The sequence below is a fragment of the Capricornis sumatraensis genome, chromosome 9 (assembly GCF_032405125.1).
Source record: "Capricornis sumatraensis isolate serow.1 chromosome 9, serow.2, whole genome shotgun sequence".
Taxonomy (NCBI): Eukaryota; Metazoa; Chordata; class Mammalia; order Artiodactyla; family Bovidae; genus Capricornis; species Capricornis sumatraensis.
The window spans coordinates 13,900,861-13,919,046 of record NC_091077.1 but is presented as its reverse complement, the minus strand read 5'-3'; the positions used below and the strand labels follow the sequence as shown (position 1 = coordinate 13,919,046).

At 42.8% G+C, this 18,186-nt stretch overlaps 2 pseudogenes; one reads left to right on the top strand and one right to left on the bottom strand.

Annotated features, from left to right (window-relative positions):
- Positions 1 to 6,543: 6,543 nt before the first annotated feature.
- LOC138085683 (olfactory receptor 7D4-like) lies at positions 6,544 to 7,452 on the bottom strand (annotated as a pseudogene).
- Positions 7,453 to 11,441: 3,989 nt separating this feature from the next.
- LOC138085187 (SCAN domain-containing protein 1-like) lies at positions 11,442 to 11,871 on the top strand (annotated as a pseudogene).
- The last annotated feature ends 6,315 nt before the right edge of the window (positions 11,872 to 18,186 follow it).

The window sequence follows — 18,186 nt, the reverse complement described above, 5'->3', positions numbered from 1 at the left end:
ACAGCCACTATGGAGAACAGTGTGGAGATTCCTTAAGAAACTGGAAATAGAACTGCCTTATGTCCCAGCAATCCCACTGATGGGCATACACACCAAGGAAAGCAGAATTGAAAGAGACACGTGTGCCCCAATGTTCATCACAGCACTGTTTATAATAGCCAGGAAGCATAATAGCATGGAAGCAACCTAGATGTCCATCAGCAGATGAATGGATAAGAATGCTGTGGTACATATACACAATGGAGTAATATGAAGCCATTCAAAAGAATACATTTGAATCAGTTCTAATGAGGTCGATGAAACTGGAGCCTATCATACAGACTGACGTAAGCCAGAAGGAAAAACACCAATACAGTATACTAACGCATATATATGGAACTTAGAAAGATGGTAACGGTAACCCTGTATGTGAGACAGCAAAAGAGACATAAATGTATAGTCTTTTGGACTCTGTGGGAGAGGGAGAGGGTGGGATGATTTGGGAGAATGGCATTGAAACATGTATAATATCATATAAGAAATGAATCGCCAGTCCAGGTTCGATGCAGGATACAGGATGCTTGGGGCTGGTGCACTGGGATGACACAGAGGGATGGTACGGGGAGGGAGGGGGGTTCAGGATGGGGAACATGTGTACACCCGTGGTGGATTCATGTTGATGTATGACAAAACCAATACAATATTGCAAAGTAATTGGCCTCCAATTAAAATAAATAAATTTATATTTTTAAAAATGTATTTGTTCATTTTTAATAGCCATTGCTGCAAAGGGCCATGTGTACATGAATATGTGGAGGGGAAGGTGCAGGATCTCAAGCTAGAAAAATAAAGACATATCTTTAAAATAATAAATTTTGATGTTTAACTGAGAGGTAACATTCAATGGCATGTGGAAGCTTTAAGAAATGGCAATTAGCAAACATGCAAAATTAACTGCTATAATTCAAGCAAATGTATAAAATGAAAACAGGAAAGGGAGATAAACATTTCAAAGTGACAACAAGTGTATTATCATTTGTAGATCAGATGTTGGAGGTGAAGATCTTTCAGATCTCTGAAGGTGCAGCCTTGTGAGGGTCCTTCATCACTCATTTCAACAAATCCCCTAAGGCAGTTGTTTTCAATTTTAGCCACCCATAGGATCCACTTGGGTGGCTTGTTAAACACAAGTAGCTAGGGCTGAACCTGGAGTTTCTGACTTAGCATCAACAGATCTAGGATGAAGGCCAAAAATGTGCATGTCTAACAAGCTCCCAGGTGATGTTGATGCTGCTGGTCTGGAGACAAAACTATGAGAAACACTATTCTTCTTTGTGTCCCTAGGACTCTGTCTAATAAGTTTTCCCTCCATTGCTTACATCTCCCTCCTCTATCCCACCCCTAACCTTTACTTTGGTACCTTGCCTCTTTTAGATGATATCATGGAAACCCCTAGCTGTCTTGGTTGTTTTCCTATAGCACACATTTTCTTCCAGAAAATACAGGGAGATTATCCAAGAAGGGAATTCACACCATATGTCTGGGAAGCCCAAGATACTTTGCCTTGGGGACACAGAAAGCTTATTTCAAAAGTTTCCAGAACTTTGGTAGCTGAATTATCAGGCTGTCTCATTAAATAAATTGGCTGTTTTCACTCTACTCTTTAAACAATTAAGCTCCTTTGGGGTAGAAGGAGAAGAATAGAAAAGAAACTTTCTGCCACTGCTGTTTCCCTGAAGATCGTAGTAAAGAGAGGAAAATTTTTCTGTTCCAATTATTCTTAATTTATCTGGCTATGCTCAAACATTTACAGTCAAGATTATTCCCCTGGAGATGAAAAAGCTTTCTTCATGAAGAAGTCTCCCAGGGCTCCTTAAGATTCTGCCCTAATTCTTGCTTCCCCTTTATAGGATTTGATGTCAAAGTTAGAAGTTTCTCCCTCAGGGATGTGTTAATGCTGCAAGTTGCCCAGTGGACTTGAATCTGGGAATCCCATTGTAACAGAAAACAAAATGCTTTAGAAAGGTTCTGATTTTAAGAAAGGGAATTCAGCCATTAGTGACATTGCTACTGAGACATCAAGCATTTTGACAAAAGGAAATATCCCTTAAAACTTATTTGGCATGTGAGGCCACTGCAGACCTTAGAGAAGGCAGTTGTGATGGAGGTAGAAATACTCCTGATGAATTGGTTGAGAAGAGAGTGAATGTTGTGAAAATGGAAGTAACAAATACTGACCAAATTCTTTAAAAGTTTGGAGCGATACCCAAAGGGGAGCATGGGTCTATGAGTGTTTTATTTCCCTTGAAAGAAATGGGAATGTGGATGATTGGATATTATAATGGGTCATATGAGATCATATATCCAGATGAGGCTCTATAAATGAGAACTGAAGCATCATGGGTAGGATTCATTCAAGCATGGGCTTCTATTTCTATTAGTAACTCCTGAATCTCTCAGCAGGAACTTCTTCTGTCTGTATGATTAATTAACTTATACTGTCACTTATGCAGATTAATGATGTCCAGACCAATACCGCTTACCTCGCAGATAATAGCGGGGTGTTCTGAAGGCTGTCAACTCAAACTTTCCGAGATAATCTGACATTTTATCTTCCCCAAAATGTTGCTTTTTCTATGATCCCGTCTCTTTGAAAGCATACACCATCAATTCTGGTACCCACAGAATTTTATTTTATTCCAGTGTTCTCAACCAGACTGATTTTGCCCTCTCTGGAACAACTGGCAAAATCAGTCTGGTTGAGAACACTGGAATAAACAGTTTCTGCTCGTCACAACTCAGTGCTTGTATCTCACGAGTAGAGGCCAGGGATCCTGATAAACATCAGACAATATACAAGATAGACTCTATGACAAATATTAATAATACAGACCAAAAATGTCAGTATTATTGAGGTTGAAAACCCTCGTCTATGTTGTTGAGGAAAAATATTAAAATTTTTATCTTGGAACTTCCCTAATTGTCCAGTGGTTAAGACCACACTTTCACTGCAGGGGGCATGGGTCTGACCCTTAGTTGGGGAACTAAGATCTTGCAAACTGTGTGGTGTGGTCAAAAAATAAATAAAAATAAAATTTTTATCCAAAAAAAAATCCTAACTAAGTTCTATTATTTTATAATGATGTTGAAAATATTATCAGCCTCGATCTTTCTCCATTATTTTGTGCTACTTAATGCTTTTATTGTGATTACATTTACATAACATACATGTAAAAGAATGAAAGTAGAACATTCTTTAACACCATATACAAAAATAAACTCAAAATAGATTAAAGACCCAAATGTAAGATTGAATACTATAAAACTCTTAGAGGGAAACATAGAAGTGAAGTGAAGTGAAAGTCACTCAGTCATGTCTGACTCTTTGATCCCCTGGACTGTACAATCCATGAAATTCTCCAGGACAGAATACTGGAGTGGGTAGCCTTTCCCATCAAACCCAGATCTCCCACATTGTAGGCAGATTCTGTACCAGCTGAGCCACAAGGGAAGCCCAAGAATACTGGAGTGGTTAGCCTATCCTTTCTCCAGTGGATCTTCCAGACCAGGAATTGAACCAGGGTCTCCTGCATTGCACACAGATTCTTTACCAACTGAGCTATCAGGGAAGCCCAGAGGGAAACAAAGGCAGAATACTGTTTGAAATACATCACAGCAATATTTTTTTGGATCCATATCTCCATCATAATCATTTTTATGTGTACAGTTCTATACACTTGGCATTAAGTATATTCACAGTGTTGAACAATAATTGCCATCATCCATCTCCAGATCTTTTTCACCTTTCCCAACTTGAAACTCTGGACCCGGTTAACACTAATCATATTTCCTCCCTTCTTCTATCCCCTGGAAACCACCATTCTATTTTGCCTCTATGAATTTGACTACTCTCCGTACTTCTTATATGTGGACTCATAGAAGATATATCCATTTGAAATATCTCACTTTTGAGATATTTCTGAATCTCGGATGTCCTCTTTTCTTCTCAAATTTGCTCCATTCTCAACTTCTGTGTCTCAAAGGATGTGTGCTGTTGTGCTCAGCAGCTCAGTCATGTCTGACTCTTTCCAGACTGGTCTATAATCAGCCCAGCCCCCCCCCGCTGATGGGATTTACCAGGCAAGAATACTGGAGTGGGTTGCCACTTCCTTCTCCAAGGGATCTTCCTGACCCAGGGATCAAACCCTTCTTTATCACTGCACCACCTGGGAAACCCATCTTAATGAATTCAATTATATTTTTTCAGTTGTTCAGGCCCCAATCCTGGAGTCATTCCTGTCTTTTCTCTTTCTCTCACACATGCATCCTTCCTGGAAGCAGATCCTTTTAGTTCTGCCTTCAAAATACAATTCAACTGACTGCTCCCCAGTGCTTACACTGCTATCCTCCCATTGGTCCTAGGTACCTATATCTCACCAGGCTTGCCTGCAGGTAAGTCCAAACAGGCTACCTTACACCCAACAACCCGTGCTCAACCCAGAGCCAGAATGATCTTTAAAATCTTGTCAGATTATGTTACATGTCTGTTCAAATCCCTGCAATGACTCCCCATCTCATTCAGAGTAAATGAAAGTGTGAGTCATTCAGCGGCAGAGAAAGGCTCATAGGATCAGCCCTGATACCTGTCCTCCTGTTCTACTGTGCTCCCTCTCAGTCACTCTGCTCCAGCTAACCCCCACCTCCACCCCCATGCAGTCTCCTACCTCAGGGTCTTTGTGTTAACCTTAACCTCTGCCTGGTGCACTCTCTCCCCAGATACCACTGGCCTAAGTCATTTACCATCTTCACCTAAATCCCTGCACCAACACTGTACTATTGAGTCTTTTTTTTTTCAGTTATTTTTTAAAATTTATTCATTTATTTTAATTAGATGATAATCACTTTGCAATATTGTGATGGTTTTTGCCAAACATCAACATGAGTTGGCCATAAGTATACATGCATTTCCCACCCATCCTAAGCCCTGCTCCCACTTCCCTCCTCAGACCACTGGCTTTGAGTGCCCTGCTTCATGCATCAAACTCACACTGGTCATCTATTTCACATGTGCGGTGCTGTGCTTTGTCGCTCAGGTGTGTCCAACTCTTTACTACCCCATGCATTGTAGCCTACTAGGATCCTCTGTCCATGGAGATTCTCCAGGCAAGAATATTGGAGCAGGTTGCCCTGCCCTCCTTCAGGGGATCTTCCCAACCCAGGGACCAAACCCAGGTCTCTCACATTGCAGGCATATTCTCTACCATATGAGCCACCAGAAAGTGAAAGTGAAGTCGCTCAGTCGTGTCCAACTCTTCACGACCCCATGGACTGCAACCTACCAGGCTCCTCCACCCATGGGATTTTCCATGCAAGAGTACTGGAGTGGGGTGCCATAGCCACCAGGGAAGCCCCTGTTTTACAATGGTAATGTACACGTTGGATGATTTAAGAATTGCACTATTGCTTCTTGATTGTTCCTCTTTTGTTTCTGCATCCCCTCCCTTTCCTAATTAACAACTGTTTGAACCTGCCCTTGGAATTCAGGGAAGATCTTGGAGGCTGAGTGCAGCCTATTTCCTGTAATCAAAAAATTGTTGTTGTTGTTTTTGTTGCTTCATCCTAAGTCATGTCTCACTCTTGCGACCCCATGGCCTGTAGCCTGCCAGGCTCCTCTGTCCAAGGGATTTCCCAGGCAAGAATACTGGATTAGGTTGCCATTTCCTTCTCTAAGGGATCATCCAGACCCAGGGATCAAACCCATGTCTCCTGCCAATGCAGGCTGATTCTTTACTGTCTGAACCACCAGGGAAGTCACTTCTTTTGAAAAGTGGGGTGAATAAGAAAATATCTCAAAGAAGTGTTTTCAAGAAGATATTAAGTCACACATGTGAGGAAACAAGCACGATCCTGATATGAGAAACTCTTTGTTATGTCTATTGTATGATTTCTATCCCAATTCTTTTGGAGATAACAAGCCCACCACCAAATGAATGTGAAGAACATCAATGTTTGAGAGGCTAATTTGGGGACTACCAGGTCAGCACTTGATAAAGTGCTCTAAATCTGAAGTTAGAAATTGTTAGAATGGCTACAAGAAAGCATGTAAAGCCATGAAATTTTATGGACAGCCTACAAAGAAAATGTTTTAAAAAATTCACAGTAGAGAAAGCAATAGAACAGTAGAGAAACGAACACAAAAACAGAAGTGGGGACTTGTCTGGCAGCCCAGCGGTAAGACTTCCCCTTCCAGTGCAGGGGGTGCTTCTTTGTTACCTGGTCGGGGAGCTAAGATCCTACATGCCTCGTGGCCAAAAACAAGAAACATAAAAGCAGAAGCAATGTGGTAACAAATTCAATAAAGACTTTAAAAAATGGTCTACATCAAAACAAACAAAAAAAAAAACCCACCTTAAAAGACAATCCCCAAAAAGTGAAGTCACAGGTGCTTTAGGAATAGAAGAAAGGAGCATGTCTTTTAAGGGAGAAAAGGAGCCAGGAGATTTAAATCTACAACATTTGTCTTTGGGTTCACAATGTCCACTTAGGTCTGAGGTGAGTGACTCATCACGGACAAGGGGTGCCTAGACTCAGGAACCTTGCCAGAGCCCCCTTCACATCCTTGTTCCTCAGGCTATAGATGAAGGGGTTCATCATGGGAGTGATCACAGTGTACATCACGGAGGCAATGGAGCTTCTCTGGGAAGACTGGGTCACAGCAGAAGTAAGGTAACCCCCCAGGCCTGTCCCATAGCACAAGGAGACCACAGAGCAGTGAGACCCGCAGATGGAAAGTGCTTTGTACTTGCCTTCAGTGGCTGCTGCTGCTGCTGCTAAGTCACTTCAGTCGTGTCCGACTCTGTGTGGCCCCATAGACAGCAGCCCACCAGGCTCCCCCGTCTCTGGGATTCTCCAGGCAGGAACAGTGGAGTGGGTTGCCGTTTCCTTGGCCATCTTTATTAATGGACAGACAATCTGAGAGTAAGAAAAGAGTATCCCAGTCAGAGGAAACATACACAGCAGGGCAGTGGCCACATACAAAGAGATGTTATTGAGAGGGTGTCTGAGCAGGCTGCCTTGAGAGTCTGAGTCAGTTCACAGAAGAAATGCATAATTTCAGGTCCAAGAAAGCCAGCCACATTATCAGTAGTATATGAAACAGGGAGCCGAATAAAATGACAAACACATGAGAACCAGGAGACCATAGAAGTGGGGGTTCATGCTGACTGTGTAGTGCAGGGGGTGGCAGATGGTCACAAACCAGTCATAGGCCATCACGGTCAGGAGGAAATTGTCCATTCCAGCAAAAACCATAAAGAAATACACCTGAGTGAAGCAGCCTATGTAGGAGATGTCTTTGCTCTGTGTCTGAATATTCACTAGCATCCTCGGGACAGTGGTGTAGGGAAAACAGACATCAACAAAGGACAGGTAGGAGAGGAAGAAGTACATGGGAGTGTGAAGTAATTAATTGGAGGTTAATTACTTGACAATACTGTGGTGGGTTTTGCCATACATTGACATGAACCAGCCATGGGTGTACATATGTCCCCCATCCTGAACCCCCTCCCACCTCCCTTCCCATCCTATCCCTCTGGGTTGTCTCAGTGCACCGGCATAAAAGGGGATTATTAATGGTATTTATTCCATCGGACTGTTGACAGGGATAAATGAGTTTAAAGAAGAGTTCCTGACACGCTATGGAAACCTAAAGAAATCATGGCTCAATAAACTTTAAAAGTTGGGAAATATAGCCTGCAGAGATGAAGGCAGTAAGGCAAGTACTTAGAATGAGACATCAGATCACTTGGCATGAGAGAATAAGGGAAGGAGAGAAAAAAGGAAAGAGATAGAGATGATGACATTGATTCTGAAGCTTTCTGGGTTGGAGACCAGCCCTTCGACACTTCTGGTTAACTTCTTGCCCTGCATTGTTTAAATATGCATGGATTTTCTGATAATCTTCCCTTTTCTATGGAAGTTGGTTTAACTGTGTTTATAAAACTTGCATTGAAGAGAACATTCACATGTATTTCTATAGGAAATGCATCTTCTTATTGACGTAGCATCCTCATTGGTAGTTATTTTCAAAATATTCCTCCAGGGAGACAAGGCTGACACTGCAGTTAAGACGACTGTTTTACGAGGCAGACAGACATAGATTTGAGTGTTTGGAACTTCCCTGTAGCTCATACAGTAAAGAATCTGCTTGCAATGCAGGAGAGCCAGGTTTGATCCCTGACCCCTGGAGAAGGAAAAGGCAACTCACTCCAGTATTCTTGCCTAGAGAATCCCATGGACAGAGGAGCCTGGTAGGCTACGTCCATGGGCTCTCAAGGAGTCGGACACAACTGAGCGACTGAGCACATCTATCTCCTCTTAGCTGTGACTGAAGGGCTATATGATCCATCTGAGCTCTTAGTTAAGAGGGTTAAAATGATGCAATGCCATAGTGAATGTAAAAAGACTGGCACGTGGTAGGTGTCCAATAAAAGATATTGCTATTATGATTTATGTACTTCTCTAGCAACCCACTCCAGTACTCTTCCCTGGAAAATCCCATGGACAGAGGAGCCTGGTAGACTACAGTCCATGGTGTCGCAAAGAGTCGGACACGACTGAGGGACTTCACTTTCACTTGACTTCACTTTCTAATGACATAGTTTTTAATTTAGCAGCCCATCTCTCATCTCCAGATTCAATATTCTTCCCTGATCTCCCTCTTACTTTGAGGAAAACAAAAGGACTAGAGAAAAACACAGTTGATCTGATCATTACAGATCAGAAAGGATACATGATCTCCTTTGTTTTTCCACTTGAGGTTTCTATTAATGAAGATACTGCTGATATAGTTCAAACCCAACTAACATTTCAAACCCAACTAACATTGTTAATGGACAAGCTCTTGGCACGACTTCTCACAGTGGGCCAGAAGCTTTGAACCTCCCTCAGGTTTCTCCACCTCATGAACAGAAATAAAATGGGATCTTTGTCAACAGGAAGAGATTCACAGACCTAGAGAATGAACTTGTGGTTGCCGGGGTGGAAGGCTGAGGGGGAAGAATAGTTAGGGAATTTGGGATGGACATGTACACACAGCTATATTTAAAATGGATAACCAGCAAGTACCTATTGTAGAGCACATGGAACTCTGCTCAAGGTTATGTGGCAGCCTAGAGGGGAGGGCATTTAGGGGAGAATGGATACATGTATATGTATGGCTGAGGCCCTTTCCAAAGAAAGGCAATGCCAAAGAATGTTCAAACTACTACAGAACTGTACTCATCTCACATACTACCAAAGTAATGCTCAAAATTCTCCAAGCCAGGCTTCAACATGAACTTCCAGATGTTCAAGCTGGATTTAGAAAAGGCAGAGGAACTAGATATCAAGTTGTCAACATCCTTTGGATTCTAGAAAATCCACTGCTGCTTCTTCATTGACTATGCTAAAGCCTTTGACTGTGTGGATCATAATAAACTGTGAAAAATTCTGAAAGAGATGGGAATACCATACAACCTGACCTGCCTCCTGAGAAATCTGTATGCAGATCAAGAAGCAACAGTTAGAACCGGACATGAAACAACAGACTGGTTCCAAATTGGAAAAGGAGTACATCAAGGCTGTGTATTGTCACCCTGCTTATTTAACTTCTATGCAAAGTATATCATACAAAATGCCAAGCTGGATGAAGCACAAGCTGGAATCGAGATTGCAGGGAGAAATATCAAATAGGCAAATGACTCCACTCTCATAGCAGAAAGCAAAGAAGAACTAAAGAATCTCTTGATGAAAGTAAAAGAGGAGAATGAAAAAATTGGTGTAAAACTCAACATTCAAAAAACTAAGATTGTGGCATCCAGTCCCATCAGTTCATGGCAAATAGATGGGGAAACAGTGATAGAGTTTATTTTTGGGAGCTCCAAAATCACTGGAGATGGTGACAGCAGCCATGAAATTAAGACACTTGCTCCTTGGAAGAAAAGCTATGACCAACCTAGACAGCATATTAACAAGCAGCCATGAAATTAAGACACTTGTTCCTTGGAAGAAAAGCTATGACCAACCTAGACAGCATATTACTTTGCCAACAAAGGTCCATCTAGTCAAAGCTATGGTTTTTCCAGTAGTCGTGTATCGATGTGAGAGTTGGACTATAAAGAAAGCTGAGCACCGAAGAATTGATGCTTTTGAACTGTGGTATTGGAGAAGACTCTCGAGAATCCCTTGGACTGCAAGGAGATCAAACCAGTCAATCCTAAAGGAAATCAGTCCTGAATATTCATTGGATGGACTGATGCTATAGCTGAAGCTCCAATGCTTTGGCCACCTGATGTGAAGAACTGACTCATTGGAAAAGACCCTGATGCTGGGAAAGATTGAAGGCAGGAGGAGAAGGGGATGACAGAGGATGACATGATTGGATGGCATCACCGACCCGATGGACATGAGTTTGAGCAAGGTCTGGGAGTTGGTGATGGACAGGGAAGCCTGGTGTGCTACAGTCCATGGGGTCACAAACAGTCAGATACAACTAAGCGACTTAACTGAACTAAACTGAGTCCCTTCACTGTTCATCTGAAATTTTACAAGTACTGTTAATTGGCTATGTGTGTTAAGTTGCTTCAGTCATGTCTGACTCTTTGCAACCCTCTAGAATGTAGCCCAGCAGTATCCTCTGTCCATAGGATTTCCCAGGGAAGGGTACTGGCATGGGATGCCATTTCCTACTTCAGGGGATCTTCCTGACCCAGGGATCAAACCTGCATCTCTTTTGTCTTCTGCATTGGCAGATGGGTTCTTTACCACTAGTGCCACCTGGGAAGCCCAATAGCTCAATATAAAATTAAAAGTTTTTTTAAAAAAGAAAAAAATAAAAAAAAAAAGATTTTGTCAAGACCCTGTGGTATAAAGATAAATAAGAATTAATCTCAAAAGTATACAAACAGCTCCTGCAGCTCAATTCCAGAAAAATAAGTGACCCAATTAAAAAAAAAAATGGGCCAAAGAACTAAACGGACATTTCTCCAAAGAAGACATACAGATGGCTAACAAACACATGAAAAGATGCTCAACACCACTCATTATCAGAGAAATGCAAATCAAAACCACAATGAGGTACCATCTCATGCCGGTCAGAATGGGTGCTGTCAAAAAGTCTACAAACAGTAAATGCTGGAGAGTGTGCAGAGAAAAAGGAACCCTCTTACACTGTTGGTGGGAATGCAAACTAGTACAGCCACTATGGAGACCAGTGTGGAGATTCCTCAAAAAGCTGGAAATGGAACTGCCATACGACCCAGGAATCCCACTGCTGGGCATACACACCAAGGAAACCAGAATTGACCTTTATCCTGGAGCTGGTGGCGGGGCTTGGCGTCTCGCTCCTCTCCTTCCCCCGTTCACCTGGCCTTTCGAGGGGGACCTGCGCAGGAGTCTGAAAAATTCTTTTGCAGAGTTCTAGGATGGAGACTGAAGGGTATCCAGAGATGCAAAGAGATGGAGAAGTCCAGAATGATGAAATAAGGTCACCACCAAATGAGAGGATGGCTGAGGAGACGGGAGGCATCCTAATTGCACTGCCCTAGGTCCAGGTTCCACCAGAGAGCCTTGATGAAGACTCTGAAGATGGCCTGGAGACCATGCCTTGAAGGAGTCCTCTCAACCCTGCAGCCTCCAGGCAGAGGTTCCAGGAGTTCCACTATGAAGATGCAGCTGGGCCCAGGATGTCCTGAGACATCTCCAGGAGCTTGCTGGACAGTGGCTGTGACCTGATATTCACACGAAGGAGCAGCCTATGGAAATGCTGGTGCAGGAGAAATCCAGGCCGTCCTCCCTGAGGAGCTCAGAGCTTGGGCACTGAGGTGTCAGCCTGGGGTCAGAATCACTGGCTAAAATCTCACTGCTTCTTTTTCAACCTACATATGAGAAGTGACCAAAGGCTCTCTTTGTTGCAAATCCAACTACAGTCATGAGAAATCTGAACCTTGATTTTCTTTGAGCTTGCCTTTGCTAGCTGTAATAAGAATCAATGAAAATCTTTTTTTTTTTTTTTTTTTGCCTGAAGCAGCTCTATTTCCTGGCACGGTGAACTCCAAAATGAATTTCCCTTCCCTCTTGTAAGGACAATCAGTCTGCTGCTTGTTTTTGCTCTGATGAATGCCTCCCTTTTTGCACTTTGTGACACGCTTTAATATATAGTTTTTATGTATCCAAAGAGATGATTGCTTCAACTTTAATATTCTTGATTCTCACTGTGGCGGCTCGAATGGAAGCTTCTGTAACCCCACCAGTAACTCATTTGGGGTGTCCTTGAAATATTAAAGTTTGATTCTTAATTTTAAAAAAAAGGAAACCAAAATTGGAAGAGACATGTGTACCCCAATGTTCATTGCAGCACTGTTTACAATAGCCAGGACATGGAAGCAACCTAGATGTCCATCAGCAGAGGAATTGATAAGAAATCTGTGGTACATATACACAATGGAATATTACTCAGCTATTAAAAAGAATACATTTGAATCGGTTCTAATGAGGTGGATGAAACTGGAGCCTGTTATACAGAGCGAAGTAAGTCAGAAAGAAAAACACCAATACAGTATATTAATGCATATATATGGAATTTAGAAACATGGTAACGATGACCCTATATCAGTTCAGTCGCTCAGTCATGTCCAACTCCTTGGGACCCCATTAACCACAGCACATCAGGCCTCCCTGTCCATCACCAACTCCCTGAGTTCACCCAAAGCCATGTCCATCGAGTCGGTGATGCCATCCAACCATCTCATCCTCTGTGGTCCCCTTCTCCTCCTGCCCCCAATCCCTCCCAACATCAGGGTCTTTTCCAATGAGTCAGTTCTTCGCATCAGGTGGCCAAAGTATTGGAGTTTCAACTTCAACATCAGTCCTTATCTGTCCTTCCAATGAACACCCAGGACTGATCTCCTTTACGATGGACTGGATCTCCTTGCAGTCCAAGGGACTCTCAAGAGTCTCCTCCAACACCACAGTTCAAAAGCATCAATTCTCAGTGCTCAGCTTTCTTTATAGTCCAACTCTCACATCCATACATGACCACAGGAAAAGCCATAGCCTTGACTAGATGGACCTTTGTTGGCAAAGTAATGTCTCTGCTTTTTAATATGCTGTCTAGGTTTGTCATAACTTTTCTCCCAAGGAGTAAGTGTCTTTTAATTCATGGCTGCAATCACCATCTGCAGTGATTTTGGAGCCCAGAAAAATGAAGTCAGCCACTGTTTCCACTCTTTCCCCATCTATTTCCTATGAACTGATGGGACTGGATGCCATGATCTTAGTTTTCTGAATGTTGAGCTTTAAGCCAACTTTTTCACTCTCCTCTTTCACTTTCATCAAGAGGCTTTTTAGCTCCTCTTCACTTTCTGCCATAAGGGTGATGTCATCTGCATATCTGAGCTTATTGATATTTCTCCCGGCAATCTTGATTTCAGCTTGTGCTTCTTCCAGCCCAGCGTTTCTCATGATGTACTCTGCATAGAAGTTAAATAAGTAGGGTGACAATATACAGCCTTGACGTACTCCTTTTCCTATTTGGAAACAGTCTGTTGTTCCATGTCCAGTTCTCACTGTTGCTTCCTGACCTGCATACAGATTTCTCAAGAGGCAGGTCAGGTGGTCTGGTATTCCCATCTCTCTCAGAATTTTTCACAGTTTATTGTGATCCACACAGTCAAAGGCTTTGGCATAGTCAAGAAAGCAGAAATAGATGTTTTTCTGGAACTCTCTTGCTTTTTCCATGATCCAGCGGATGTTGGCAATTTGATCTCTGGTTCCTCTGCCTTTTCTAAAACCAGCTTGAACATCTGGAAGTTCACGGTTCCTATATTGCTGAAGCCTGGCTTGGAGAATTTTAAGCATTACTTTACTAGCATGTGAGATGAGTGCAGTTGTGCGGTAGTTTGAGCATTCTTTGGCACTACCCTATATGGGAGACAGCAAAAGAGACACAGATGTAAAGAACAGACTGTTGGCCTCTGTGGGAGAAGGCAAGGGTGGGATGATTTGAGAGAATAGCATTGAAACATGCATACTAACATATGTGAAATAGATCGCCAGTCCAGGTTCAATGCATGTGGCAGGGTGCTCAGGGCTGGTGCCTGGGATGACCCAGAGGGATGGGATGGGGAGGGAGGTGGGAGGGGGGTTCAGGACAGGGAACACATGTACACGCATGGCTGATTCATGTGAATGTATGGCAGAAACCACCACAATATTGTAAAGTAATTAGCCTCCAATTAAAATAAAAAGAAAAAAAATAAGTGGCTAGAAATAGGAAAAAAAGACAAATCACTGTTTTGCCTAATTAGGGCTTCTCTGATAAATTGGTAAAGAATCTGCCTGCATTGCAGGAGACCCAGTTCAGCTCCTGGGTTGGGAAGATCTACTGGAGAACGGATAGGCTACCCACTCCAGTATTCTTGGGCTTCCCTTGTGGCTCAGCTGGTAAAGAATCTGCCTGCAATGGGGGAGACCTGGGTTTGATCCCTGGGTTGGGAATGTCCCCTAAAGAAGAGAAAGGCTACCCACTTCAGTATTCTGGCCTCGAGAATTCCATGGACTGTATAGTCCATTGGGCCTAATAAAGATATGAAGAAAGGATATAAAGGTAGTTCAAAATACTCTATTCTCCATGGACTAAGACAAGCTTTTAACAGTCATTACTTTCTCATGTATTTAATCATTTACTTCATATCACCACAAGATGCATATCACCATAGTGAAGCCATTTACAGATTTATAACTGCTTCATGCTTTTCCCTCTTTTAGAAAATGGTCCAAGCTTAGACTATTTCTATTCAGCCAAACCCTCCTCTGTTTGAAAAATGTGTTTCAACAAACTTTCAAATTTTTATGTGCTCTAGGTGGTGAACTATTCAAATCCAAAATGATTTCAAGTAGTGAAATGCTTTTATTGTTTTATCTTCACCTCTTTTTATTAGTTTGCTGTCACTGACCAATATAATACTAAATATTGAAAAGCAGAGACATCACTTTGCCAACAAAGGTCCGTCTAGTCAAGGCTATGGTTTTTCCTGTGGTCATGTATGGATGTGAGAGTTGGACTGTGAAGAAAGCTGAGCGCCGAAGAATTGATGGTTTTGAATTGTGGTGTTGGAGAAGACTCTTGAGAGTCCCTTGGACTGCAAGGAGATCCAACCAGTCCATTCTGAAGGAGACCAACCCTGGGATTTCTTTGGAGGGAATGATGCTAAAGCGGAAACTTCAGTACTTTGGCCACCTCATGCGAAGAGTTGATTCATTGGAGAAGACTCTGATGCTGGGAGGGATTGGGGGCAGGAGGAGAAGGGGATGACAGAGGATGAGATGGCTGGATGGCATCACGGACTCCATGGATGTGAGTCTGAGTGAACTCCGGGAGTTGGTGATGGACAGGGAGGCCTGGTGTGCTGTGATTCATGGGGTCGCAACGAGTCGGACACGACTGAGTGACTGAACTGAACTTACGTGCTATATGGTAAAATTATTTTTTTTTCAAATAATACAGAAGCTTTAAAGTAAAAGTCAAGGGAATTCCCTGGCAATCCAGTGACTTGGACTTGGTGCTTTAACTGCCATGCATGCTTGTGCACTAATTCACTTCAGTCGTGTCCAACTCTTTGCAGCCCTATAGACTGTAGCCCAGCAGGCTCCTCTGTTCATTCATGGGATTCTCCAGGCAAGAATACTGGAGTGGGTTGCCATTTCCTTCTCCAGGGGATCTTCCCGACCCAGGGATTGAACATGCATCTGTTATGTCTTCTGCATTGGGAGGTGGGTTCTTTACCACTAGTGCCACCTGGGAAGCCTGTTAACTGCCATGGCTCTAGTTCAGTCCCTGCTTGGGAAACTAAGATCCTGCAAGTCACATTTAAAAAAAGTCAAGTGATCACCTCATCTTTTCCTCTCACTTCTATTTGACAAGTAGTGTTAACATTTTGGTGAGTTTAGTTCTAGATTATTCTTTCTAACTAGGCATTTCCTGCCATAAGGGATTAGAAACAAACAAACCCGAGTGACATTCATCTGGTGTGGAAAAGCACAGCGTCCCTATGCACCATAACACTTCCGTATCTTTGGAAGATAGCAGCTGCCTGATGTACCCCATGTATTCCCAATGATCCAGAATCTAGAGGATTATTACCTGCAGCCTTCAGAACTTGGGTAAGCCTGTGTCTATGCTGCATTGTTAACTAGTTGAATATCATACCTTCTCTTAGTTTGGCACTTTGCTTTCTTGTGCTCCTCAGTGTAAATCCCAGATCACCACCAGCATGTTGAATGCCTCAGAGTCCTGCTTCTCAGGTTCTGCCTTAATAGAGAGTATTTGGCAGGTCTGAGCAGAGTGGTGACCATAGATCCTAAAAGGAGAAGCACATTCTCACTGAGTGCTTCTGCCTCCCTCACCACCCTGGGGTGAGTGGAGAGATGGAAGGAAAAGGGACGCTTGGAGACTGCACTTCCAGGGCCACCTCTCTGTGGCCAGGAAACAGCTCCTGAGGCTTCCTCTTGACTGTCTCCCCTTAGGGATGCTCTAAGATGCTTTTTTCCCCTGTTCCAACCCCCTACCACAGTACCCTTGGCATTTCAGCACTTCTGGTCTCTAAGTAATGGACAACTTGCTTCTTGTCTGACAACGATGGCTATTGAATATATCAGGTTATTGAATACTATCAGGCACTCTAATTCACTTTCCTGATAGTACCTCATTTAATCCTTACCACAGCTCTAGACAACCACTTTATCCTCCATTTTAATTTAGGTACAGGGAGGTCAGATGAATTCTCTAATGTCACACACCTGGTATGATACAGACTGGGGATCTGATGCTCAGCAACCTGGCCTGCACCTCCCATCAGTGGATATTCCTAAGTTCCACAAGTACTAAAACTTGAGCAGTTTTACTAAAAATAACAGTGAATATATGGGCTTCCCAGGTGACTCAATGATAAAGAATCCCCTGCCAAGTAGGAGATGTGGGTTCTATCCCTGGGTTGGGAAGATCCCCAGGAGAAGGCAATGGCAACCTACTCCAGTACTCTCGCCTAGAAAATCCCATGGACGGAGGTGCCTGGTAGGCTGCAGTCCATGGAGTCTCTGAGAATCGGACACGACTGAATGTCTTCACTTTCACTTTTCACTTTCATGCATTGGAGAAGGAAATGGCAACCCACTCCAGTGTTCTTGCCTGGAGAATCCCAGGCACAGGGGAGCCTGGTGGGCTGAGGTCTGTGGGGTCGCAGAGTCAGACACGACTAAAGTGACTTAGCAGCAGCAGCAGCAGCATGAAGAAATAAGCCAGGAGAAAATTTCCAGCCATAGGTTAAAATACATTCCATTGTTCATAATGTTTCATTTGAAGTGATTTTGTCCTTAGGGATACAACATTATCTAGAAGAAAGGAAGTCCTGGCCTTTGGAAACAATAACCCTTTTAGGTTATTCAAAATTACCAACGCATCTGATTAAAAGTATTACTTGTCACATTTCTTGGGAGCACCTTAGAACTAACACCCAAAAAAGATGTCCTTTTCATTATAGGGGACTGGAATGCAAAAGTAGGAAGTCAAGAAACACCTGGAGTAATAGGCAAATTTGGCCTTGGAATGCGGAATGAAGCAGGGCAAAGACTAATAGAGTTTTGCCAAGAAAATGCACTGGTCATAGCAAACACCCTCTTCCAACAACACAAGAGAAGACTGTACACATGGACATCACCAGATGGTTAACACCGAAATCAGATTGATTATATTCTTTGCAGCCAAAGATGGAGAAGCTCTATACAGTCAACAAAAACAAGACCAGGAGCTGACTGTGGCTCAGATCATGAACTCCTTATTGCCAAATTCAGACTTAAATTGAAGCAAGTAGGGAAAACCGCTAGACCATTCAGGTATGACCTAAATCAAATCCCTTATGATTATACAGTGGAAGTGAGAAAAAAATTTAAGGGCCTAGATCTGATAGATCGAGCGCCTGATGAACTATGGAATGAGGTTCATGACATTGTACAGGAGACAGGGATCAAGACCATCCCCATGGAAGAGAAATGCAAAAAAGCAAAATAGCTATGAAAAGAAGACAGGTGAAAAGCAAAGTAGAAAAGGAAAGATATACCCATTGGAATGCAGAGTTCCAAAGAATAGCAAGAAGAGATAAGAAAGCCTTCTTC